Here is a 27,373-nt window from a genome sequence, read left to right as displayed (position 1 = left end):
TACATATATTCTTACGTATCCACTTTGGTGTTTGAGAGACAGATTCCTAAAAGCTGAGTCAAGGATAATGCCAGGTGACATTCCAAAAAGGTTGCATCAATATAGATTCCCACCAGCGAAAAATAAAGTACCTGGTTGCCTCACTGCAGCTAAGTATTAGGAATCTTTTAAATTTTCCAACTCTGTTGGATGAAAAGAGAGCCCTAGTTGTTTTAGTTTGAAACCCTGATTACCAGAGAGATTGCAACTTTTTTCAGATGTTTAAGGACCTGCTGGATCTTTCTATTTAATTTTGAGGGAACAAACCACAGTAGATTTAATTTGTTTTGTTTGGTCTTTTAAGTACCAGCTTTTCCATATATGGTGTACTCAATGATTTGGGTTTATGTTTGTTTTAGTGGGATAGAGAAGATAGGAAGATGACAAGGCTGTAGTGTTGAGTTTTGTTTTCTTAAGATGGCTTAGTTCTCATTTTCTTTCTCTAACATTTTTTTCTTCAAGATCAACTTACAGGAAATCCGTCTCTATTTGCGTGTAATGTAAAAAGAGCCCAGGGTGGGGCATCTTTATGGCTTGGCATACTGTACATCATTATTCAAGACTGCCCAAGAAATGTGTGTTCATATATGTACAAGTTTTTTTATTGAAGTAAATTCACATAACATAAAAATTAATCCCCTTAAAGTATATACTTTAGTGTGCAAGCATCACCTCTGTTTAGTTGCAAAACATTTTCATCACCCCAAAGGAAACCCTATATGCATTAAGGAGTCCCTATTCCCCCTCATTCCTCATGCCCTGGAAATGACTAATCTTGCTTTTTACTCCTATGGATTTACCTTTTCTGAATATTTCATATAAGTGGAATCATGTGTAACTTTTTGTGCCTGGTGTCTTTCTTTTTCTTTTTTTTTAACATTTATTTGTTTTTGAGACAGAGAGAGAGACAGAGTGCAAGCTGGGGAGGGGCAGAGAGAGAGAGGGAGACACAGAATCCAAAGCAGGCTCCAGGCTCTGAACTGTCAGCACAGAGCCCGACGCGGGGCTTGAACTCATGAACCATGAGATACGACCTGAGCCGAAGTTAGACCCTTAACCGACTGAGCCACCCGGGTGCCCCATGGTGTCTTTCATTTTAGCATAATGTTTTTGAGGCCCATCCACATTGTAGCATGTATTAGTACTTCAGTCCTTCTTATGACTGGATAACATTCCATTGTATGCCACAGATATACCACAATTTGTTTACCCGTTTGTCCATCAGTTGATAGACATTTGGGTAGTTTCCACCTTTTGGCTGTTGTGAATAATCACACATGTAAATTTAGGCTTCAAGTTAGTCATACAGAGGGAGGTATGAAGGACAAGGAGAGTGGCTGAGAAGAGCCTTCTAGTGGGTCTTCTAGAGCTTTCCTCTCTCTTGGGGATTGGTCATTTACAGGATCTTTAGAAAGCTGGGTCAGCCTTGGGGTCAGGTTGGGAGTTTGTGTTCATTTAGCTTTGAGAACTGGATTAAATTGGAACACGAAGTCCCCCCACTCACACATGCTCTGGATTTTAAAAGGAACTTCCTTTCCATTTCTAGGGGATGGTTGCTTGCTTTTCCCCCTTGGCGCTCTGCATCCCTCTATCCCTAGTGGGTGCAGTGACTAAGAGGCAATATTCACAGCTATTCCTTCTATGGTGGTTACCTCCTCCTCCAGCATCTGGCTTAGAGCCGTGGAATGTGACCAGAGGGAGGAATTGTGCCCATGTTTCACTTGGCATAAGTGGCTTCAGTTCCCAGATCAGCAATCCTGGTCAAGTTATGTACCTCCCAGTTTTTTCCTCCATAAAATCGGGTTACTGATACTTACACCATAGTGTTGTAGACAGTTAAGTGGGGTAACACCTGAAGAGCACTGTTCAGTGCCACATGGTAGCGTTTGATAAATGTTCAGTTTTCCCTCTCAGAGATTCTTCATCCTTTCCTGTCCAGTGCCTATCACATCCCCTACTCCACAGTGCTGCGTTAAGAATGAAACGAGGTAATATGCACAGCAAGGTTCCTAGCACCCTGCCTGCTACATAAGTAAATAGTCACTGTAGATAGATCACCCCAAAGTGCTTGATGCAAGGAAATGTTTAAAATGTTTCCTTGTCATAGATGCCAGTGTAACTGCAGTAGGAAAATAGTTCATGTTTTGTCAGATATGAAGCATGCCTTTAGGTAGTCTTTTGTTTCTCTGACCAAATCGCTACTGACTGTAATAGCAAATCTCTTGCAAAAGATTTGCACATAAATATTTGAAAATGCATTTTAGACTCCGCTACAGTTTTGAAAACCTTTAAGAATACTTATGACACTTATACATTTTTAAAATTAACAGGTCTAATGTGCAGAATCTATTCCCAGACCCTTACTGATCTCCCAGGCATTTCCCAGGAGTCACTGGTGGGTGCTTGGGAGAGGGTAAGCAAACCAGGATCTCACTGGGAGGTAGAGACCACGAGACCCTGAGGGGCCAGCTTTCAGGGCCTTCTGGAGGGAAATGCTTGGACTGTGGATGTGTTCATTATGCCTCTCTACCTCCATCCCAGACTCAAATCATAGCCACTTCCAGGATGTGCAAATTGAATCAATATCATGCCTGTAGAAGACAATCAAATGTGTCTTTTGTCAGTCCTGGTATTTTTTAGCACAAGGTCCCTCAAGTTTTAGACTCGTGATGCTAACCACTTGCATTTACAGTTTGAAAAGCTGGAACCTATTAGGTAAAGTTATTCTTTTAAAACGTTTTTTCTTTTTCTTTTAAAAAGTTCAGACCTAGAGGGAAGATGACAATAAGGAACATTTCCATACCCTAAGTTTGCATTCACCAGTTATTGGTATTTGTTGTTTTATCTCCTTATGTATAGTGTGTTAGGAAAAGGGGTTCATTTTTTAGGAACCATTTGAAAGCAAGTTGCAGACCTCTTGACACTGTACCCCTAAATACTTCAACATCATCCATCTCTGAAATTAAGAACATTTTCCTATATAACCACAATGCTATTACAAAGTAATATTTTTAAGTTTATTCATTTTGAGAGAGACAGAGAGCGTGCATGCACATGAGAGCAGGGGAGGGGGCAGAGACAGAGAGCCAGAGAGCATCCCAAGCAGGCTCTACACTGTTAGTACAGAGCCCCAACATGGGGCTCAATTCCACAAATCATGAGATCACTATCTGAGCCGAAATCAACAGTTGGACGCTTAACCAACTGAGCCACCCAGATGCCCCTATTACAAAGTAATTCTTAATTGAAAACTTCAGACAGAGGGCAAAGAGTAAAAAAGGCAAGCGATTAAACAATGCTGTGATTAAATTTGAAAGGTGTAAGGAGGAGAAATATAGGAAGATAATTAGAAATCCTATTTAGTTTGTTAAAGGATAAATTTTGTACCAGTGAACCATCCAACCAATGCAGGTTTTCCCCAAATATTTATTTTGTTCAAGTAGGTTCTCCTGGTTCTCCGAAGTCATTGAGTGCTTTGGCCAGGGTTATATGATTTTCAGCCTGTAAATGCATTTTTTTTAGTGTCATCAATCTAAAACCTGAGAGGTCACATCTACTTACACTTGTGGTTATGAGCAAGTTTTCAAGGGAATTTTGCTGGTGTCATTGCATTGAGAACATGGGACCTTCAGTTATTACAGTCAAAAATGTTTATTAATGGGTAGTTGGAGTAAACATGGGAGTACTTTCCTGACATTTCACTTAGATTTGAGTAAAAGTGATATATTAGCACCCATTTTGAAGAATAATTTTACTGGCCTGGCCAAATATTAAGATTGATGTCATCACAAGACTTTTTGCAGATTTAGGCTTCAAGAGTTAGCTCCAGGAAAAATGCTACTCTTATAAAGCTGAGCAGCAGGGACTATGTCAAGTGGATGGTGTATATAAGCATCACTGATTTGTGTATTTTTCAACAAAGATATACATTTTCTTGATACCATTAGCTCATAGAACATTAAATAAATTAAAATCTTTCTTTGGACTGGTTCCCTGAAAACATCTATCTTTGGCAGAATTTAATATTTTAAAAGAATTTTGTTTGGGGATTTATTTTTCAAATTAAAAAAAAAAGCTATTTTCACTAGGTTTTGGGTTGGAACCATATTAAGCTGTCTCTTTGAAGAAGCACACCATGCATCATTATGTCAAGAATGAGAAAAAGTGTGTTTCTTTTAACAGCAGTATATCTTGTAGAGATTGTTTGACCCATGATTTTTATGAAAAGGTCCGTTTTCAGTAAACTCTTGTGTTTACCAAGTGCATCGAATGTGATAACTGGCCTCCTGCTGATCAGGCTGGAGGGAGATGCATTCCAGAGAGTCTGGAATGGTGTATTTTATCTTTCATTTCCTTTTTCCTTTTACTCTTTTAGTATTCAGTGGCCATGGAGATTCTAATTTTAAATTCTTATTTACATATCAAATTTACAAGTTATGACTTTTAGAATAATTTTTGTACTGTGTTCTGTGAGCAAATTACAACAGCATTTAATGTAAAATGCATGTGTAGTTTCTTGTGTATCAAAGCCCTGCTTTTTCTTTGCCTAGCTTAACCATCTCCTGTTTCCAATTTGTTAGAAAGTTCTGTGTGAAATGTGAACTCTGGTTTACACAATTACTAAGAATGAATTCAGTCCCTTGGGATAATAGACCTTGAGCTATCTTTGCTGCTTGTCTTCTGCAGAGTGTTTGTATCTTTCTCCTCTAATGCCAAGTACTCACTTTTCACATGTAAATTGAAGATTTCACTACTTTAAGTTGGCCACCAGTGAGCGCATGTAATGGTGACTGGCATCATAATGGCTTTTGACCACTGAAAATTTTGTTTTTAAGAGACAAATTTTATGGGGCCAAACTCAAGATGGAAGATTAGATTTGTCCAGCATTCATTCTTGTAGTCAGCAAACATTCATCAAGTGCCTATTTTGTGTCAATGGTGTTCAAAAAGAAGCAGGATGAAATTGCCTTGGAATCTTGTGTCAGGTGTCATGAACAGGTACTCACCTTACATGAGCTCTTCAATGCTCTGGGGTGGGATTGAGAGAATGGATGGTAAGGGGCCCCGCAATTTGATTTGATTATTGAAAATTCAATTTCATTTGATTATTGAAAAATGTATAGTAAATTCACCTAGTAGGACAAGGATGGTGGAAAGAACTTTCAGGGCAAAAGGTATGTACAAAGCCATAGAAGCATAAAACATGTAACACATTGTGTGAGTTGCAGACAGTTCAGGATGACTAGACTTTGGAGACATAGAGCAGTGGAAAAAGATCAAGCTAAAACATGGATGAGAGCCTAATTATGAAGGATTTTACATACCATTCTAGGGAGATTGACCTTTATCCTGTAGGCAGTGGGGAGCCACTTCTCATGATCAAATTTGTGCTTTAGAAATATTGTCTTATCACTGTACAGAGATGTGACTGAAGGGGAACAGACTCAGTCAGAGGTCAGAGGATCTGTCACTATGTTCCTACACAAGTTTGTGAGACAAGTGATGGGCCAGTGGCTGTAGGGATCAAGACCAACAAATGATGGTGCTGAGAGCGAGTTAGGAAGTGGAATCCTCACAACGTGGTGACTGATTGAATATAGGTAAGGAAATAGAGGAAATAATTGTGGACAACTCCCAGGTTTCAGGTTTGGGTGACTGCATGAATGATGTCATCAGCGAATGGGCACTTCATTAAGTAATGAGAGCCATCAGGTTAATGTGCAAGACAGAACAGAGAGAACTAATGGTAGAAGCCATAGGAAGTGGACATTTAAGGAGGAGGAAAATAAAAAGAAGGAATGAACTTCAGGGAGGAAGAAAACCTAAGCATAGGGTATCCCAGGACCCAATGCAAGAGTTTCCAGAAGGAAGGAGTGACAGGAGTGTTAAACACTTCAGAGATGTCAAGAAAGGATTCCAGGATATGTCAACTTGTAGGTTCATGTAATCCTAGTAAAGAGCAATTGGTGAGCAAATAAAATTTAAAAATTAGTCAATCCACTTACACCATTCTTGCAAGAAACTTAGATGTGAAGGGAAGGAGAACAATAAGGTCAAGAAACTGTTTTTTTAATCTTAGCTTTTAAGGTTGAAAATCTTGAGTATGTTTACATAGTAGAGGATAGATAAAATCTGGAAGAGACAAAGAAAAGGGGATCTGAGGATACATATTAGCTGGAACACATGAAGAGATTAGCTTTGGACCAGAGAAAGAACAACTCTTAGCAGACAGGAGCAAAAGAAGAAAGGCAAGGTGTGGATATTAATTAAAAAAAAAAAAAAAAAAAAAAAAAAAAAAAAAGGAGGGAAAGGAATATAGGATTTGAAAGTTGAAAGTTTGAGCAGTGTAGTGTCCGTGAATATGAACTGCCCAGATCTGTAGCTGGGAACAGCAAGGCCCAGCTGCTGCCCCTCTGGAGCCACCTCTGCGTTGGCATTGGCATTAAGGCCACACTTAGCCCCCTGGCTCCTCCCAGTCAGTGACTGAGCACAGTGGGGGTTCCTATTGCTACTTCATTCATGTGGGATGCAGAATCTTTCTAGTGGGCCATGTTGACTTGAGAAATCCCATTGGCTTGACTAGACCTTGCTTGGAACTGTGTTGCAGTCTGAGACTTATCTTTTCCTCCTTCCTTCCCTCTTGTATCCAGAAGTATAGTCTGAAGGACCTATCAGCTTCTCTTGCTCACTCCCCTAATCACTCTTTTGTATTTCTAATCCTGTCTTGGTGCCTACTTCTCAGTAGACCCAAACTAATGTAAAAAAACATGGTCAGAATTTGTGTATTATTAACGTAATGCTAGCTGCTGTAAAGATAATCCCTCAAGTCTCAATCATTTAAAACAATAGAAGTTTCTTCCTTATTTGCATAACATTCAAACTGAGTGTTGATGAATGATAGGTGGCATTCCTCCCAGTAGTCCTTCAGGAATCCAGATCACTTCCATTTTGCAGTTTCTTCATTTTCAATGCATGGCTTCCATAGTTCTGTGCTTGTTTGTGTCACATCAAGAGAGAAGGAAAAGGGTGCTTGAGTGACTCCGTTGGTTGAGCTTCCAACTCTTGATTTTGGCTCAGGTCATGATCCCTACCTGAGGGATCATGGGATCAGGGTCATGGGATCGAGTCCTGCTTAGGGCTCTGCACTGAGTCTGCTTAAGATTCTCTCTTTCTCTCTCTCTCTCTCTCTCTCCCTCTCCCTCTGCCCTTCCCTTGCACATGTGCTTGAGTGCTCTCTCTCTCTCTTAAAAATAAATAATGAATTTTTTTAAAGAAAGAGAAGGAAAGAACATGGAAGATCACACACAGAAGGTTTTTATGCACCAGGCCTGGAAATTAGCATAATCACTTTTGCTCACAGTTCAGTGGTAGAACTCAGTCATATTTCACCACAGCTGGGAAATGTGCCATGACCTACTTGTGTGCCAGCAAGAGGAGGATATAAGCTTGGTAAAATAGCCTCTGTAGGAAATGGGAGGACCAGCTTAGTAGGGGAACCTGGAGGTACTAAATCCTACAATTATGTGATTTTTCCCCCCTAACAACCTCCACACCGCTTCACAGTGACCTGTGAATGAGCTGAGAAAATAGGTTGGGTTAATTCAGAATTTGGAGGTTCTGCTCTTATTTCAAAACTGAATGGTTTTAAAAGAAGAATAGGGCAAGTTTCTATTGGTGAAAGTCTTTTTAAAATTTCCATACATTTTGGATTGATGTGAGAAAGTCCTAGTTACAACATCTGTTACCCCATGGGTTGCTGGCTTTAGGTCCTGCACCTGGACAACCAGCCAGGATTTGCTTCTTCCTTCCTTCATGTTGGACCCTTCTGAAGATGAGCACTCAGAGAGAATGGCTTATAGAGAAAGGAAGATTATTTTTCAGATCCTGTGAAACTACTGATCCTTCAGATGAACCATTTATCTCCTAACTTTCTCCAACATGGATAAATTAACTCTGCTTTTAGCTAGTAACCTTCCCTACCTGCTCTTCTGATAGCGTGCGGTATTTTTTGCAATTTTTGCCTTTGCAAATTATGCTCATCTTGTTTCCTCTGCCTGAAGTTGGCTTTCTACTCCATTCCTCCTTTCTTCTCTTTAATTTTTGACAGTCAAAATCCTGGACCTCCTATACTCTCTGGCTCAGTTCAAATGACACCTCCTCCTCCACTGTTTCTTCACATTTACCACAGCTAAACACCTCTTCTTTCCTTGGCCTCCTTGGGTGTTGGTTTCACCATTCGGGTGTCACTTGGATGCCTTGTATATACTTGTGTGTGAGTCTTTCACCTACTAGATTTAAAACTCATTGATGATGGGACTGTGAATTTCTAGTACCACCTACCCCTAGCACAGTGTCTTGGACAGAGTAAAACTTTAATAAGTGTTGAATGAAAATGAATAAAGTTTGCTGACTGTGGAGAGACAATAGTAGAAAGATAGTAATGTTTAGTTTGGAAAATCAGTCTTATATGGCCACAAATCACATGAGGATTATAAAAGTTAAAAAAAAAAAAAAAAAAAAAAAAAACCAAAACCTCAGATAATGTCTTAGAAGGAAGGGAATGATATATAGTGATTTCTTGTAATTCCAATGGAATCATAGGGATATAGTTTATATTATTATGGGGGCTAAACAAGGGATCTGAAGTCTGTGAAGGATATATCCAGTCATCTGATGTTGAAAAAGTCAATTGATTGGGAACCCACTATTTTTATAAACTTGAGATTTAAAACTGAGATTTTGGTTGGCTGTGGGGAGTATATGGTATGTTAACGCTCAGGAGACTTGTTTTGAGTTTACAACATTGCAATACCTCCTCAGTCCTTTTAGAATATATGTAAAAATACTTGTGAGGGGAAAATAATGATTTGACAAGAGACTTCTTGATATAGCTAGAATGTTTCATTGTTACTTTTCTATAAATCCCCTAGCAGACTGATTTTTGTTGTTACTATTTTTTTATTGTTTTTGCTGTTTGTAGTTGTTTATTGTAGGATAAAAATCTGATAGGAAATATTTCTTAAATATAAAGTACATTATAGGATATAGACGGTCTACATAAGATAATACTCCTTTTCTGCTCTAGGTCCTTTTATTTTCTTAAAACCAAACATACTGTCAGTTCAAAGAGGTGGAGAACAATTAATTAAATCTCCCTTCCTCTACTCAGTTTGCAGGGCATTACACCATTGGGTGGTCCAAGGGACTTATACACATCAGATTATGTTATCACTGCTCCCTAGGTTAGTCCATTTCATTTTATTACCATGATTTAACATATCAGTTTTCTTTATATTTAGTGAATATTTTCAAGTAATTTTGAAAAGATCTAAGAAGAGTCACAGTCAGTTATTTTTTCACGAATAAATTATGCTCTGTACTTAATTGAGTCTGTCTGTAGGGAGCATTTATTTCTATTCACCAACCATTTGCCACGCTCAGCACTAGATATCAAGATTATGGTCTATTGATTTGCTTCTCTGTCTGTATATTTCTAAGATGTCTTATCTTTTTGGTTTCATTTCTGGACCTAGAGTTCTTTTACTTAAGGTCTTTTAGCTGGCTGTGATTTGTTGCCAAATTACCTACACTTAAATTTTTATAAATGGATATACATATTTTGGAAACCATGTTTTTAGGATTATAAATAAGATAAAAGTAAAGATATATTATTGCATTACTGTATTCAAAAGGTCTTTTGGAATAAGAAGTCTTTGTATATTAAGAGCAACTTGTGCCATGATCACTGTTAAAAAATAGTTTGGCGGTGATATTCTTATTTATTTCTATGTATGCATTGTGTTTGACTACAGAGAAGTCCTTTACGATGACCAGGGCTTCTGTGTGGCTGATTTTAGATCAAATAGGAAATATATGGTGTAACTACTGTGGTGTTTTCTCTTTCCAGTAGACTTGGACTTATCCGTGAGATATATTAAAAATGCTTTGACATCCTTACTTCAGCTCGGGTAGAGAGGAACCCTACAATACATGATGAAGAAAATCTTTTGTTGCGGCCCAGGCCAATTCTTGGTGCTTGATTTCATGAAGAATGTGACACTTCCCACCATGTAATTACAGACTGTTAGACTGGGCAAGGCCTTATACACCTTCAAGTTCAACATCATCCAATACAGATGCCTTGTCTAAGGGATCCTAATTTCTGTGTGGTAAATGAGTCTAATCATCAATTCTCATGGCTAATCTTCAGTTATTTAGATAAAGACAGAACAGTGACTTCTGTAAGTCTTCTTTTTCCAAGCTGGTTATATTCCATTCCCTTCAGTGTAGTGTAGTATGGTATAGTATAGTATAGTATAGTTCCTTCATCATCCTGGTCTCCCTTTTCTTCACACTCTCCAGGTTATGAGAAGGTGTCTTAAAATGTAGCGAGCAAAATTCAAAGCTATTCTCCATGAGTAGTTTGACTGGAGCGAAGTATAGTGAGACTTCTATTTCCTTGGCCTTGAGAACAGTACCTTTGTTAATGCAGCCCAAGAGGGCATTTGGGCAGCCCTGTCACACTGTCTTTATTGAATCAGGAAGCCGCCAGACGCTATGGACTGACTGTGTGGAACTGAATCTTTACACTGAATCCTAGTAAACTTTACCAAATTCATTTCAGTACATATTTAACCTTGAGAGAATTTTGGAATCCTGTTTCTGTCATGCCTGTTACTGTGTTTTCGTACCCACATGTCTTCTGGGACTTTGTTTTAATCATTGAAGAAAATGGGCTAATTATAGACCTCTGTCCAGAATGATATCCACTTACTTTTGCTTTAGATAGAATCTAATTGTTGTATCATGTGTGCCTGGGAAAGCTGAATGGTAAAGCCAGAAGAAGGTGTCCTGTCTGTTAGCATTGTCTCTTATACCTTGGTAGACCTAACACTATCGAAGGAAACAAAATGGTTTCCACTGGAGCCTGGTGGGGGCCCGTAGCTGTGAGATGTGGATTACAGACGGGCAGTTGTATGTCTTGGTTTGCCTAGGAGTGTCCCAATTTACTCCTCTGTCCTGGATTAATTGATCATACTCTCGCTCATCAAGTGTCCCATTTAGACAATACAGAATGTATTCGCCCTAAAACCCTGCCTTAGCTGAGTCCTTTTATTAACACATGATATTTTATAACTGCCTCTCTTTGGTTTGGGTCAGAGCCCTTCTCATGTTCCAAGAAATTTTGATTATAGCAGGTGATGTTATAGAGTCTTCATCAAATGTGACTGGAAGGAAGCTGCCTGGCACCAAATTATGCTGATCCCTGTATTCTTAAATAAGGGTCCCTGGCAGTGTGAAAGCAGTGCCTCACCTTAATTTGGGCTTTTAATACTTGATGTTTGTGTCTGTCCAGGTTGGTACTTCAATTTTGCCACAACATAGTGCTGCTCAGGCCATTGTTGAAAGTTTGACGCTAAGCACAAAGTATTTGAACACAGTAGATTCTAAATAGATTATTTCCTTTCTTCCCTCCTTCCTCTTTCTTCCTTCTTCCTGTCCTTCCAAAATCTATGGACTGTACTTTCTCACCTCTGGAAAAACAGGACAGAGAGTACATCCTGCATCACCACTGTCACCTTCCTACATCAGGACAGATTTACCACGTGTCCTCATATCGCTCAGAATAACTTCTGGAAATTATAGAACAAAACTAACTTTCCATTAGAATCCCAACAATTGTTATGAAGTCCCCTGCCTGGGAAAGTTTTTCTCACATGCTGTGATGTGTATTGCACTGAGGGGAAAGTTGCATCTTCATTAGTTACCCATGACTTAGTCCAGGTGTCACCTTCTAAGTTAGGAAGAGAGAGAGGGCAACCTAGCACAAAATACTCTGGTGACACATTTGGTTTTTAAGGGAGAAAAATTCTGAAACCGAAAGGGTTTTCTTTTTTTATATGACTAGCAAAATAGTGTTGATTAAGACAAGTCAAGCAGGTGCTGGGGATGTGCTAAACTATTTAATGGTTTTCAGAGTACTGAAAGGCTATTTTTAAATGTTTCTATATTATTCTCAGCCAAGCTGCTGGATGAAAAGTACAAAAGGCTAAAAATATTTACAGTTTCAGTAATGTCTGTTTTAAGAGAAACCATCCTGTGTGGTTTTTTTTTTTTCCATTTGTAGGAAAAGAATATTATGGCTTAGAGAGAAGTGGTCGAAAGCAGTTTGTTCAATGCTTAAGTTTTTAGGAAAAATAGCTGTCAAAAGAGCAGTAAGTTGGGTTATAAATCAAGCTTTTAAAAGCCAAATCAAGAATGAGAACAGGTGATCACAATTACTTTTACTATTACTGTCCTGTTACCACTTTTCATACTATGAACTGTAGTTCCAATTGAGAACGGTATTGCTTTTCAAAATTTTTGTATGGATTTAGGAGACAAGGTGCTGGTGTCAGACTGCTTGGGTTTGTATCTCAGCTTCATCCCATGTATATTTGATCTTGGATATGTTGCTTAAACTCTCTGTGCCTTAGTGTACTCTTCTGAAAAATAGAGAGTGCCTGTCTCCTAAGGTTGTTAAGGTTAAATGAGTTCTGTTCAGAGTAGAACCTAGTGCATGTAAACTACTCAGTAAATATTGGCTCTGTCCATTTTTGACTTTTTAAAATTTTAACTTAGTTTAGTTTTTTAATTGTTGTAAAAAACACATAAAATTGACCCTCTTAACCATTTTCAAGTCTATAGTTCTATGATGGTAACTATATTTACATTGTTGTGTGACAGTTTATTATTTTTTAAAAGCTGATTTTCCTTCATAGTCAGTTCCACAGCGCTATAGGCATAACATGAAAATGCACACCATAAGGTAGGAGTTTAGACTGTTCTCTTCGCTGCTGTATCATGAGTGCTGAGAGCCATGCGTGGGGTAGCAAGGGCTCCATTAACGTTTGTTAGATGGATGGATGGATGGATGGGTGGATGGATGGATGGATGGATGGATAAATGGATGGAGAACAGTGAGGCTTCTTTTAACAAAGTAGAGGTGTTTTTGAAAAAGTATTTCTTAAACAAATTACACTTTTTAAAAGTGATCTTAAATATGCATGGAAAATTGACTCTTCATAAAGTAAAGTGATTTTTAAAATAAATGTTTCTTAATTATTTATAAATTCTGATTTTGGCGGGCTCAGCTTTTCTTAAACTGGGAAAAATAGTATACTTAGTATTGACATAGTGAAATGAAAAAGGATATGTTAAATGATTTGTCTAAAATTTGAACAGGATTTACTGTACATTTTCTAGCATTTTTATTCTCTTTCAGATCTGACCACCAGACCTACTTTTTCCTTAGGCATATGTGAGTCATCTTGCTCTTGCTTTCAGAAGTCAAAGATTCAGGTCTAGATCAGTGTTTACCAAAATTGGTGGAACACTACCTTTCCACTGAGAGTAAGCATCACCTTTTTTTTTTTTTCTGGGTCTTTTAAAAGAAGGTCAGCTGAATATTGTCTAGAAATGGCCCAAACTCTGTGGGTGGGGAGAAAGGAAGGAAGAACCTGTCTCTCACTTAAAAACCTACCATGTATGAAATAAATTATAGTCTTGCTCTGTGGAGTTTTCATTTAAATGATCAATTCTGTTGGAAAAATGTAAATTTTTGACAAGGTTTATTTGCTTCCGGATGAAATACTTAGTGTTACTTCTTATTGTTCAACCTTAGATTTTGTTTTTATGACATTAAATATTCCAGTGAACATTCTATTGCATATTTAAGTATTACCATGAGGTCATAGGCACAAAACGTGACTTACACAGAGGCTCACTTCCTTCTTCCAAGGAATAGGGACCCTGCATTGCCATGAACTTTGCAGTCCTGGGCGGGGGGAAGATGTAGGAAACCGTGTCACCTGTCCAGATTTTTATTGGGCCTCATTCCAACACAGTGCCTGGCTGTAACCAAAAGCAAGAGTGCATCTTTCCTTTCAGCTGCTGTTTGGCCAACCCTCACTCTGTTCCCATGGCAGAGAAAATCACCCCATCTTCCAAAAGATGGCATCTTGAGTCATTTCCATGATTATTCTGGCCTGTCACCTGAAAAGTGATGAAGAAAAATGATCTTGCCTAATCACTCTTCCCCATGCCACAAGCAGACTTTTCTTCTGAATCAGAGACCATAAATCTTCCAAAAGGTCTCTGTTGCTTCTGAGTTACTAATATTTTTGTATTCCTCTGATAGCAGCAACGTATGTAAAATCTTCCCAATTTTTTGAACTCTCTTTCAATTCCGTACCTAAAGAGGAACAAAAAACAAATAAAAGATCAGTTCAATGGTCTGCACTCTGAGGACAGTAATAGTGAAGGAGTCAGCTCACGCTACTCCCCACCTACCCTACCCTGGCTTCCTGTCACACAGAAAACCCAGCCTCCTCCGTGGAGCCTACAGGGTTCTGCTGACCCAGCCCCTGCCATGCTCATCAGCTACTCTAACTAGAGAACAGGCTCTTCCTGGTGCTGCTGCTTCTGCCTAAACTGTTCTCCCCAACATTTTTCATTTTGCTAACACTGGCTCATCCTTCAGTCTTATCTTAATATCGCTTTCTCAGAAGCCTTCCCTGATCTCCACCCTTAATGAGCACCCCCTAGTTCATATTTTCCCTTCTCCTTACTCTTCTAGCCCTTATTAGAATTTTAGTTACATACTTATCGTTGGGTTTGTTTATTTAATGGTTTTCTGTCCCATTCGACAATAAGCCCCATCAGGATCATGGCTGCTTTGTCTACTCTTTGTAATACCCAGTTAGACCCCTTTGACTGAAGGATAAGGTAGGTGATGGTGAATAGAGAGATATCAGACTGAAAAAGTAGGTGGAGGCTATACTTTAGAGGAATGAAACTTTTCTTGAAGTTCAGAAAAGGATGATTTTAATTACCTTAATGCAGTGATTCTAATATTGTTGTCCAGTAGCCCTTAATAAATTAGCACTTGCCTAAATACATTGCATGTCTGATGCACTGTAATAGCCCTCTTCAAATGAGAATTAAAAGTTACATACTTTTAAACGATATCCACGTTCTTGTTATATTAGAACACAGGTCATGGTCTTTCATTTCATCTTTATCAAAAAGGAAAAATAGTAAAAACATTTTTATAGTAACCTGACACTTGAAACCTTTTCACACTTGTAATACCAAAAGGTTGACTCTTAATAGGTATCCTAAACTGACAAATATGCCTTTTATGTATATTTAAAGGAAGCTTTTATAGACTTTTAAGGTTAGCTTCCTTTTGAATACTTCTACATGCTATCCCTAATAATTTCAGGGTAAATTTTCATTTTCTTGATCAAATTCTTTTTAACTACCACATTGGTGTTCAAGCAGAAGTAGCCTGCTTTATGGAGTTTCTATGTTCCTAGAAAGTTAGTTATGAAATATGATTTTATAAACCATGTGTTACAAATTGTGATATACTTGGTCATCTTTTACTTAAAATAATCCTTCAGTAAATCCATTTATATCATCTAGTTCATCTTTTACAAATGTGAATTTTAATAAGTACCCATTTTTCTTGACTTGCAGGGTAACCCTGAAAATAGTAAACTAAGTCAATGATTCTTTTTCAATCTGTATTTTTTAAGAGAATGTGTGTTATTTTGTCTCAGGTGAACATGTTAGTTAATATACTGTGCTGTATCAGCCAGTAGGGAGGGGTGGGGGGAGGCAGAGGAACCTTGACACTAACGTAACTGATTTTTTCTTTTGTATGAAAACTTGGTGAAGCCTGTCCTAAAGAATTCTGAGCAGAAATTGAAGGGTGAACCTAAGGTTTGTGGAATACTTGGAAGAAATTGTTTCAGTGAATGACATTAATAGTAAAACTGTGGCGGTATTTAGAGTGGATACTTCATAATAACTTTTAGAAATTGATCATCTCCATTGACACATTATACATATAATAGTACAGCAATTCACTCTGCTTTATACCTATTCTGTGAAGATTGTTTAAAGGATAAGAGCACTTGGTAGAGGCAGAGAAAAACAATAAAACTGAAACCCAGAATTTATGTACATTTAAGATTAATTATAACTTAGTGGCTCCTGGTGCTCACCATTCTAGATTGAGTAAAGGATCCTCTGTTCATTCTGTTCCAACAATAACCACACAGACTCAACCTACCAATTTATCACTCCAATTTAACTTCTGTCACTTCCTTCCCACTTCTCTTCCCTTGATGGCTTCTTTAGCTGTCATCTGTTCCACCTCTTTGTGCCTCGTTATTCTGTCACTGCCAGCTTCCTGTCATGGAATGAGAATCTGGGCCTGGAGGCCCTTGCAACAGATTCCTGGAGAGCAAGACTTCAGAGATTTTTCTCAATTCTATTTCCACCTCCTAAAAAAATTATTTTTAAATTTTTTTAATGTTTATTTATTTTTGAGAGAGAGAGACAGACAGACAGACAGCGTGAGTGGGTGAGGGTCAGAGAAAGAGAGGGAGACACAGAATCTGAAGCAGGCTCCAGGCCCTGAGCAGTCGACACACAGCCCGACGCGAGGCTCAAACCCACAAACCATGAAATCAGGTCATTACCTGAGCCGAAGTCAGACGCTTAACTGACTGAGACACCCAGGTGCCTCCTAAAAAAAATTTTTTAAGCTCTACACTCAACATAGGGCTTGAACTTACGACGCCAAGATCAAGAGTTGCATGCTTTACTGACTGAAGCTAGCCAGGCCCCCTAAAAAGATTTTTTTTAATACAAATACTAAAGATTTTTAAAATTTATTTCAAATTCGGATTATTTCTAGTCACCTCATAGCTAGGTCTGAAGTTCATCTGTGTAGGAATGGAGTTAATTAAACAAGCGAATGAAGTAAATGAAGATATGAAGATATACTTTCCTAACTTAAGAGAACAAATTACTTCCATCCAGTTCAGAAATGTCCACTTATCTTTAAAAATGAATTCTATTTGGGGTGCCTGGGTGGCTCAGTTGGTTGGGTGTCCGACTCTTGATTTCGGCTCAGGTTGTGGTCTCACGGTTCGTGAGTTTGCGTCCTGCATAAGGCTTCACACTGTGAATGTGGAGCCTGCTTGGAATTTTCTCTCCTTCTCTCTCTGCCCCTCTCCCTCCCTCTCTCTCTCTCAAAATAAATAAACTTCAAAAAAAACTAAAAATAAAAATGAATTATATTTTAAGGAGGAGTTTGCATAGCTTAAGCAATTGTTTTTGGCAGTTTATTAAAAAATCATTGAAATTCACTGTTAAAGCAAAATGTATACAGTAGTCCCCCCTTATCCATGGTTTTCCTTTCCACAGTTTCAGGTACCCGGAAGCAGATGATCCTCCAGACATACTCCATCATCAGAAGGTCAGTAGGAGCCTGACACTATGTCACAGTGCTTATGTCATTCACCTTACTTCGTCTGCTCACGTAGGCATTTTGTTATCTCACATCCTCACAAGGATGAGTACAGCACAATAGGATATTTTGAGAGAGGTAGAGAGAGACCACATTCACATAACTTTTATTACAGTATATAGTTGTAATTATTCTATTTTATTTTTAGTTCTTGTTGTTAATCTCTTACTGTGCCTAGTTTCTATATCAGACTTTTTCATTGGTATCTTATATATAGGAAAAGACATAGTATTCAGTACTATCCGTGGTTTTAGGCATTCACCGGGGGTCTTGGAACATACTCCTGGAGGCTACTCTATTAGGCATTGTTTTATCCTTCATGGTGTTGCTTGTTTAATTTCAGCAGATTAAGGGAGATTACCTGGAGCTGGAAAGACCTATGAGAGTAGATGAGGGCTCAGAGGAGATAGGAATAGCTTCTGTGCAGGAGTCAAATGCAACAGGTGAACATGGGATGTACCAGACAGTGGTCCCTATAGCACAGGCAGCATTTGTGAGGCACAAGCTAGAGCACATACATGGACATGCTTTTATGTGTGTATGTGTGTGCATGTGTATGTGTGTGTGTGTGGGAGGGGTGACAGTATAAATACATGGAGACCCCAGAAGCCATATACTGGTCTGTCCAAGTAGGCAGCAGCGTCTATCCGCAAGAATTTCGGACCAGCCATTATCCAGGAGCTCAGGGTCAGGGCTACAGTTCCTGAGAGGAATATGGGAGAAATCACAGCAGTACCACTGCTTGACTTTTTAGACTGTGAGTTTCTGATTCTGGAAAATGGAAGCAATAATATTAATTACCTTATGGGGTTATGTTGTAAGCTAATAGAAAGGTTATATGTGAAGATCTTAGAATAGCATCTGGTGCATAGTAAGTATTTAGAAAATGTTAGCTGTTACTATAGTTACATGAAAGTAATAAAATGGCATTTCTTTTTAAATGTCCTGTAACTGATTGAGTTCTTCAGTTATTTCAATTCAGTGACATTTTACTACATTATAGGTAAATGATTTCTAGAGGTGTTTTTTTGTTTGTTTATTTTGTTTGTTGGGGGTGGGGCACTGTTTCAGTTGTAAATCTGTTAATGACAAAACTAAGGGGTGTCTGCATGGCTCAGTCCATTGAACATCCAACTCTGGACTTCGGCTCAGGTTATGATCTTAAGGGTTTATGTGCTGACAGCACAGAGCCTACTTGGGATTCTCTCTCTCCCCTTCCCTCTGCCCCTCTCTGTTCTCTGTGTGTCAAAAATAAATTTAAAAACTTAAAAAAAAAATTGTGGGCAAGAAGACGCAGTAATTACTGTATAATACTAGGGTAGGTGTAGAAATAAGGGATGAACATCATGTACAGACCATAATACTAGTCAGAAAATGTCTCCAGTGGAAAGGTACAGTTTCCTTCTGTTAATGGGACAAAATTTGTATGATCTAGAACCAAAACAGAAACAAAAGCAACAGCTCAACCGTCCAAGTGGTTTCTGCCATCTTGATCATTAAACATTTTCTCCAAAGTCTAAACTACAGTTTGTTATGGTTTTATTGAAAATTACACCAACACAAATTAGTTTAAAAGTCAAATGGAATTATTGACCTCACAAAAATAGTAATTGCCTTCTTAAGAATTGCATAAAATTTAATAACTAATAAGGAATTTTAAGGACAATCTTCATGACTACTTACATTTTTTGAGGCTGCAGAAGTCAAGTAATTTGCCCAAAATCACTGGCTGGAACTCCCAAACTTTTCAGTCAAATTACTTATAAGTTTGATCATTAAATTAATTGAAAGTTAACTGTCCTTCACTTAGGTTACTGTTCTAGGACATTTATTACTGAAACAGTACCCCGACCCCAACAAACAAAACAAAATAAAACAAAGGAAACTAGGAGTGTTTCCTAGTCACATTATATAGATAGAATAAGATACACTTTGGTAGATGGATACTTAAATGTTATAGACAATAGTTTGGCAGTTTCTTACATAGACTTACCATACAGTCCAACAATTGCATTTCTAGATATTTCCCCAAATGAGTGGAAAACTTACATCCACACAAAAACCTGCACATGAATGTTTATAGCAACTTTATTCATAATTGCCAAAAACTGGAAGGACACTAAGAGGTGTCCTTCAGTAGATGAATGGATTAAGTTGTGGCACATCCAGACAATGGAATATTATTCAATGAGCTATCAAGACATGGAGGAACCTTAAAATGCATATTGTTAATGAAAGAAGCTAGCCCCAAAAGGCTATATATACTGTATGATTCCAACTACAGGAAAGGCAAAACTATAAAGAAAATAAAAAGAACGGCAGTTGTCTTGGGCACGGTGATAGGTGGAACACAGTGGATTTTTAGGGCAGTGACACCATTCTGTATAATATTATAATAATTAATAATATAATATAATAATATAATGGTGGATAGATGGCAGTATGCATTTGTCAGCCTGTGGAACTGTGTAATACAAAGAGTTAACCCTAATGTAAACTGTGCATTTTAGTTAGTAATAATTTGTCAATATTGTTTCATTAATTATAACAAAAGTACCATACTAATGCAATGTTAATAACAGGAGAAACTTACAAGAGGGGTACCTTTCTGCTCAATCTTTCTATGAAGGTAAAACTTCTCTAAAAAAACAAAGTCTACTCATAAAACTACCAAGTAAATTTTAAAAATAGTTTGTAGTTAGATACAACAGAATCATATCCAAAAGCAAAAAAACAAAAACAAACAAAAAACCCACCAAAAACAAAACACAAAACAAAAAAACCCCTGTGTATAACTTTGGTTAAATAATCTTCCCCTCCCTTGTATCTCTAGTTGTTTTTAAATTTTTTTTTCATTTTTCTTACATTTTATATCATCAACCTGTAGCTAGTAATGGGTGGTTAAAAAAATAAACAGTGAGTTTGGCAATCTCTGTGGCACACGAACATTTCCAGCCGTGAGGGGCAGGTAGACAGCAGGAGAACTGCCCACCCTGTGAGCGACAAGTTCTCTTCTTCCTGCCCACATCATACCCCCTTTTCCTTTCACCCTAGCTTTAGCTTTAGCTGGGTCCCACCTGGCTTTTGACAGCAGACAGGAACTGAAGGTGAAGGTGGGGCTGGTAACCAGTATGCTTTTAGCATTGTGCTAAATGCTTTATTTCTGTATATCTTTTAAACCTCACAGCAATTCCCATTTTGCAGATGAAGAAAGGAGATCACAAGAGGAGAGAAAATCCATAGCCACACATCTGACTGCAATTGATCACTAGGTGAACTTGAATGTGTAGGAGTCTCTGTCAACCTGTCCCCGCAACCAGCTGTGGGATAGGTGGGATAGGGAGCCATTTGGAGAGGTGGGTCCCAGTCAGGGTGCCTTTTAAGTGATCGAACAGCAGGACTTGGTTGGTTTTAACTGTGGTCAGTAAAACCACCGCACAGACCAGCAGCTGCCATTGAGAAGTGTCATCTTAGCACTTTTAATCCAGTATTAAGTGATCCATTATTACCACTTTTATTTATAATATATATTATAAATATATATAAATATATAATATATAATATATTTAATATAATTTATTTATATTTACAAATATATGTAATATATTTAATATAATTTATTATTATTTTATATATTATATATATATTTGATATATATATATCAAATGTAATGTCTATTTGCCTTTGGAAATAACATTATATGATTGTAGTGGGAGTTAGCAGATTTAGCTTCTTAATTATGTTTGGCTGGAGGCAATACTAACATTTGGTTGTCTTCTGTAGCCTGCAAATGTTTGTGATGCCAAAGATAGGGACTTAGTTCCTGGCAGGGTAAAGCTGATGTGGTAGTCAGTGCTCACTCCAACTAATCCACATAGCAGGTAATCTGCATGCTGACGATTAAGAGTTGATTTTGTATAGACCATGGTTTTGAAAGTCAATTTGCTTTCTTATTTTGTGGTGAATATGTAAGACTTTCGTACTACATATCCACTTAATTTGTGATTTTTGTAAGGTTCTATTATAGTGGGCAGTGGGGAACGATTACTTTTTCTTGTGTTCTTTTTCTTTAGTGTGTGTGTGTTCTTTTTTTTTAATATAAGAATTTGTAAGGCAGACAGAGGCAGAGTATTTAAAAAATTCTAACTAAATATTATGGATTTAATCCTAGACCAGAACAAAATATTTTCCGAATGTTTGAAAAATTCATTGTTACATAAATTATATTTAAAATTCATATCATTTAAATTAAAATTTTTGGATTCAGTTAGTTTGCCTCCTTGAAGGATAAAACACTCATTGTTCAGAGAATTATTTTATAATCTACATTTTTTATGAAGGCAAAATAAACTTTGAAAGGATTAGTGTGTTTTAAACTTTTTAATATTTGATAAAAATCATAGTATTAAAAAGCATAATATTTTTCATTTACTCCAAAATATTTTGAATAAACTTCTTTTTGGCCTAGGGTATAACTAGTACAAATAGAACTTTTTTTTTAATGTTTACTTATTTTTGACAGAGAGAGAGACAGAGACAGAGCATGAGCGGGGAAGGGGCAGAGAGAGAGGGAGACACAGAATCCGAAGCAGGCTCCAGGCTCTGAGCTGTCAGCACAGAGCCCAACGTGGGGCTTGAACTCACAGACTGTGAGATCATGACCTGAGCCAAAGTCGGACGCTCAACGGACTGAGCCATCCAGGCTCCCCCAAGTAGAACTTTTTAAGGTTAGGAATACTGTGACTTGTAAGATTAATTTTTATGTCTTTATTTTACTTAGCAAATCTGAAATAGTAGTAAAAGTTTGCTCTGGGGCTGATTCACGTATTTGTTTTTCTAGTCATCCCACTTCTTGAATAATGATGTTTTTTTTTTTTTTTTAATTTTTAACTGTCAGATATATGTATATGTGTGTATATGTGTTTGTGTGTGTGTGTGTGTGTGTGTAGGAGCAAACATATCATTTGATCCTACCACAGATAACCATCATCTCTCAGTCATATAAAGATAAGGTCCATCTCTTAGTCATATAGGTAAGATTTATGTCTTAGTAATATAAAGTGATAGAAACATATGCTTATCTGCAGATTTTGAAATATGTACATCCATACATATATGTAGTTTTTAAATCAAGAAGAGAACTATACATCATTATATAGAGTCGTTATGTCCCTTTAATGTCTCATCGGGACCTTGCTGTAATTCTAGTGCCAACACCTGGCTCAGGTTCACTCATGACATTTTCAGTTGATCTTTCTCTTGTTTCCTTCCTAGTTGACCTTCAAAACAAAAAGTTCATAGCCTCTTCTCAGATGTTAATGTGATTTACTTCTTATGTCTAGAAGTCAGGATTGTTGCTGAATTCATTGTTTCAAAGGGATTGAGCTTCTTGATTTAGTGCCAGGATAGTCCCTGCTAGCAGAAAACTGAATCCACCAACCGTTATTTTAAAGATTACTGGGTTTGTAACTCATGGACATCTTAGATCCCAGATTAAGCAATTGTTAGCTTTGTTCCTGGCACCTCCCATACATATTGGGTTATCTATTGATTATAATCCAAGTATCATTACAGCATTGATCAGCAAACACCCCATGGCTTTCAGTCAAAACAATTTAGTGCAGCAACTAACCTGCTGTTTCTTATGCTTTAAAGATAGTATTTGAGTAAGTGGTGGTTACACTTTGCAATTCTGATCTTTATATTACAATGTATATATTTTCTTAATTTTTAAAATAGGAAGTGTAGTGTGTGCTTTATAGGGTTCTAAGGTTCCCAGCAAGTACATTATTAAGTATAAATAAAAAGGAGACACCTGGCGAGCTCTACATATGGCAGTATTACAACTCCTACTTCCTCAGGGAGGAAACATATCATTTCTCACATGATGGGAAAGAGCCATCTTATCGTAAAAAAAAAAATGAGATACAAAGATCCGTTTAATTAAAAGCAATTTACCAGCGTTGTTGTCTAGTTGGCCTAGAGAACATTAGCACCAATGGTTTGAAAGCTATCATGAGCCTCTCACAAGGAAGACCAACCTTGTTTCCTTAGATTCCTGTCTTTATGCCTTTACCACCCTCACTATAGCTTTTTCCCAGTATGAAACAGTGGAGAGGCAGAGAAAGACTTTGAAAAATCAACTTATTAAGAATGAATTTTTTCTTTATAGACATTAGTCTAAAAGTAGAACTAGTTTAATTTGTTTAAATACAATATTAGGTGGACATCAGCAGTTGTGCTGTTGTAGGTATATGCAAGTTACTCTACAAAATTTAATATTTTATCCAAAGGCACAACTCCAAAAAAGAAACCTACCAATTTGTTTCTATGGTAACCATTATTGAAATATGTCTAGCCAGTGTGTGTCTTCCTATAATTTTTCTCTGAGAGTTTCAGGGAGTTCACTAAATATACTTTTTCATCAGAGACATAGATGGCATAGATAGGTAGATAGATAGGCAGATAGATACAGAGAGACAAATATGTATATTTTTTCAATGGGGATTTCAGACTGTTGTAAATTTCCCTTAGATTCATACAGAATATAGCTTCAAAATTATGCATGAAAATATTTGGCTAAGAGACAAGTCCATTATTTTATAAATTTAGCTTAAGCTAATAATGGAACCAGGTAAGTTCTGATTTCTAAGAAAGGGATTGATCTTGCTTCCTAAATGTTTTCTGCTATTTATATCTGGAATAGTGGGATTCAGCACATGTTGATTTCTAGAATGACCAGTGTCCCTTTAAAATTCAAATTCATTTGACTGTCCCTACAAGACCCTGCATGGAATGTTTGATGTTCTCCTTTGTCCCTTTTCCACCATTATCTTTGATATTCACCAGGCCATGAGTCTGCCCTGGTGGAGTTCTGACCTGGATTTAATAAACGCCCTTTGTGACTCTTCTTTCTTGTCAAAGGTTGTATGTGGTATGTACAATGGAAATCATAACTTATTTATGTAGAGATCTCAGTATTTCCCAAGAAGTTCATTCAGAAAAGCTGACTACTGTGTAACCAGTGATACAGAAGGGGATTCCATTGCATTTTGTATTTAATATAAGAGAAACAGTTGGTTTGTTTTGAGAATTTCCCCACCTCTCTCAAGGCCGGTACCATCACAAAATAAACAGATATGGTCAGGTATTATTCTTGTGATGTAAAATGAATGCTCACTGAGAGTATTAATGTTAAGGCAGGGCTCATGGCATTTATCTAGGTAAATTCAAAGGGAAACATTTTGGAAGGTAAAGTGGCAGGAAGTAGGTACTAAGGAAATAAAATTACACTTGGTCTGACAATGGGGGAATTTCAATTAGCCCACAAGGATGACAGAGAAGCCGGGATGTCTCTGAGCCTGTTAAATCATGGTTGCTCGTAATAACTTTTAAATGCTTGGGGAGCAGGAATGAATATTTAACTAAAGCACCCTTTTTCTGTGTTTTCAAGTTCTCCTAGACTCCTAGAATAAGGGCGTTGGCACCACTGGGTCATGGAGAATGGTTTTGCAGTTTCACAAATGCCGCTGACGTAGTGCAAACGTATGTAGTCTGCAGGCTTAATCTGTAGTCTCCATTCCTTCAAGAAGTAGCTGACCAGTGGTAAATCCACCATTCTGTCCAGTGGAGCTAAAATAGAATAGCTTCATGGACTACAGTTTCTTCCATTTTGTGAAATCCCAGAATCTTCCTTTCTTGCTCCCTTCTTTGTTCCTTCTGTATTCAGGCTTTGCCATTTCTCTTCCAGATAAACACAATAACCTCTTTACTGGCCTCCCAGTTTCCACATATGGTCTCCTTGTTCATCTGGCCAACCAGAATGATCTTTCTAAAGGCAAAATTGAATCTTGTCATGACTTTGCTTGAAGTCTTTCCAAGACTTCTCTTCTTAGCAGAACATATTCCTTTGCAAAGCACCTAATATCCCAGACGGTCTAGGACCTGCGTATCTTTCCAGTTTCCTTCCTTCCTCCCTTTACTCCCTCTGTACTCTAGACAAACCTTTGGTTTCTCAGATGCTTTGTGATGAATGCATTAATTCTTTTTTGGGTTTCACCCTGCAGGCCTGAGCTCTCCTCATGCCTTAGGTATATCTCTGTCCTGATACTTAGTTGACTTACCTTCCTGACTAGACTCTAAGCATTTTTTATTTTATTTTATTTTTTTTACTTTATTTTATTTATTTTGAGAGAGATGGAGATAGCATAAGTGGGGGAGGGGCAAAGAGGGAGGGAGAGGGAGAATCCCAAGCAGGTTCTGCACCATCAGCACAGAGCCTGACGTGGAGCTCAAACTCACAAACCATGAGATCATGATCTGAGCCAAAACCAAGAATCAGACGCTTAACCAGCTGAGCCACTCAGGGTACCCTAGACTCTAAGCATCCTGAGGACTGTTTGTGTTTATGTATCCAGTTTCCAGTCTAGCATCTGAGGTACAGTTGGTGCTCAATAATAGTTTATTATATGAATGAGTGGGGGAGTAAGTGAGTTAGTGATTATATCACATTGGAAGCATGGGTGAAGGAGAAGCTGGATTTAATTAGTATGTAAAATAGGCTTGAGTTGAAGTTAATACAGGTTTACTTTTTTTTAATGTTTGTTTATTTTTGAGAGAGAGAGAGAGGGAGCATGAGCAGAGGAAGGGCAGAGAGAGAGGGAGACAGAGAATACAAAGCAGGCTCCACGCTGTCAGCACAAAGCCCGATGTAGAGCTTGAACCCATGAACAGTGTGGTCATGACTGGAGCTGAAGTCAGAAGCTCAACCGACTGAGCCACCTGAAGTTAATACAGATTTAAACAAGAGTGAGGCTGGCTGGTTGTTCAGGGTGGGCTTCACAAGGACATGGCCATGGGAGATAGCATGGGACCAAGATCAGTTTTATTAGTTGATTTAGAGATGTGACTTGTAAGAATTGACTTATCATTAAATTTATGGCAGGTTAATTCATAATTGAGATGTTCTTGTAATCTGTGACAATGAGAAAGAAGGAAATCAGGCAACTGACATGGGTTCATTTGCACAGGCCACATCCTGTTGGTCAGAAGGTCCACTCAGGGGGCCAAATATTATAGCTTGCTAAGTTCTAATATGAGTAATTGAATTCTTTCTAATTTTCCATAAGGTATTTTTCTATCAAGCTGGATTATCTAGAAGAATGATTCTTTTCCTAATGAAGGGTATTCCTCTCTAGATCAGTGACTTTCACACAGTCCTTACCCGCTGTCAGAAGAGCTCCACCTTTGTAATAATAATAACTATCATTTACTGAATGTTTACATGTGTCAGGACCTGCTCTAAATGCTTTCTACATAAACTTGATCCTCACAACCCTATGATATAGTACTATTATTAGCCCATTTTACAGACTACAAACCTGAGAACAAAGATGTTAAGCAGTTCATCAGGAGGGGCCTTGTGAAGGGAGCTGGAATTTGAACTCGTATGGTCAGACTCCAGCACTTAGGCTGACTCCCCTTTCTAGGCAGGCAACCAGCATTTCTTGTGTTTGCTTTATGATACTTAAAATTTAATGCTCGTTGCAACTCTTGCAAATAGGATGTATTAACCAAGACTTTTTTGGGTCCAAGCAACAGACTAACTGGAGCAAAAGAGATTTAACTGTGTCCTGTAACTGAGCTGTCTTTGTGCCATGTGACTGGCTACCATGATGGGTGCCCCAGTTGGTGTGGGGTGGCAGCTCCTCACATGGGAAGTGGAGCCAGTGATGGACAAACAGAAATCACGTGAGGAAGCGGAAGTTTAGAGAGGTTAGCTAACTTGTCCAAGGGCACTCAGCTAGTGAATGGCACAGGTGGAATTTGGAACTACGCTGCCTGCCTCCCTAACCACTCTGTGTCCACTTTGATTTGCATGAACCTTTTGGCGACTGCACATCCTTCTGTCACTTCTTTACCCGGTTTTGATGTCATTGACCAAGGTGTCTCTTTCTTTGCTTCATTTTG

General features: G+C 37.9%; 1 protein-coding gene across 6 annotated transcripts in view; it reads left to right on the top strand.

The window, feature by feature from the left end:
• Window positions 1-27,373, top strand: part of BACH2 (BACH transcriptional regulator 2) — a 356,529-nt gene that overhangs the window by 34,808 nt on the left and 294,348 nt on the right. The window contains exon 2 of one of the 6 annotated variants that reach the window (XM_086707424.1): window positions 17,302-17,353. The exons of the other annotated variants lie outside the window; for them this stretch is intronic. The gene's annotated coding sequence lies outside the window, so the exon portion shown is untranslated. The remainder of the gene's footprint in view (window positions 1-17,301; window positions 17,354-27,373) is intronic. 6 annotated transcript variants of the gene reach the window in all.

This window comes from Puma concolor, chromosome B2 (genome assembly GCF_028749965.1).
Source record: "Puma concolor isolate L17-30 chromosome B2, mPumCon1.1.hap2, whole genome shotgun sequence".
Taxonomy (NCBI): Eukaryota; Metazoa; Chordata; class Mammalia; order Carnivora; family Felidae; genus Puma; species Puma concolor.
This window is presented reverse-complemented; position numbering and strand designations above follow the sequence as displayed.